Raw genomic sequence first — 1250 nt, forward strand, 5'->3', positions numbered from 1 at the left:
ACTCTGGTGTGGTTAAAATGCAGTGTGAATGCAAGTGGACCAGAGATCCCTCCAAAAGCAGGAAGTGGACTACAGCGCAGGGCATTCTGTGTAAATACAACCAAAACAAACATGCATTTCTAATACCTCATATGGAGCCGTCTCAGCCGCCTTGTGTGCAAAACAACATTCTCCATGTTCTTCTGCATCATCTTCTGCTCATGCTGAGTCCATTGTTGAAAAATGTTTGTTTGGCACATGAGCCACAGACAAAACAGAAATCCTTAAACCGCTAAAATTTGACGCCACTCCATTTTTGTTTTTATTTCCAGAAGTAAGTTGCACTCAGTGTCTTCTTCAGAGGTTTTCGTGTCATTTCCTTCAGTAGTTCTTGGTGCAGCGCCACCACAGGCGAGGGGGGGAACAGGTTGGCTCGACTGGCTCAGTGCAGTGTGAATGCGAAACGCACAAGTTGAAAATTTAAACAAATGTTCTGAATTTTGGTCCCCAATCAAACAGAGTCTACCGGACTATCGGGTGTGAAAACGACCTAAAGGACCTCTGCCAAAATCCTGATAATCAGCTCTCTCAGCTCACCCGAAAAACAAAAATACAAAACAGAATCCTCACAAGATTCTAATTTTTCCTTTTCATACTGATGTGATCATAGAAAGCTTTCAAAAACAATAAACTTAAACACATCTCCACACGTCAGCAGTTGATGACGCTTGGTTATAACCTTTACCTCCAGTTTATTGTCTCTCTGCCATTCACAGGACAACAATGAAGGCGTGACGACGAAGAGCCATGCAACACCACCGTCTTTGTCTCTTTACTCGAGCACGGCCTTGCAAAAGAGTTTATAATCCCAGCTTCAAGTCTCCAACATATTCAGTCAGTCCATCCTAAACATTAACTGAACCTTCCTCATAATCACAAACCAGCTTTATAAAAAAGAAAAACACGGTTTGGATCCAACAAATGTAAAAAGCACACACACGAGCGAAGCCACATGCATACCAGCTCGTCAACCCAGAAACAAACAAGAGTTTGTTTTGCAGCTTCAGGATTTTCTTATGTAACCAAGATTCCTCCAGGGAACAAAATGTTTGCTGGAGGAGCTAAGATGATCCTGCATGATCACCTGATAAGGTACAGTACAGGGTGTTGTCATCACTGCACGACAAATGATTCCTAGTTCAGAACAATTCCATTTTTAAACACAGAACATCAGGTGTGGGAACAAATACGAACATTTTGAAACAGATTTT

Source organism: Nematolebias whitei, chromosome 13 (assembly GCF_014905685.2).
Source record: "Nematolebias whitei isolate Nwh7 chromosome 13, NemWhi1, whole genome shotgun sequence".
Classification (NCBI taxonomy): Eukaryota; Metazoa; Chordata; class Actinopteri; order Cyprinodontiformes; family Rivulidae; genus Nematolebias; species Nematolebias whitei.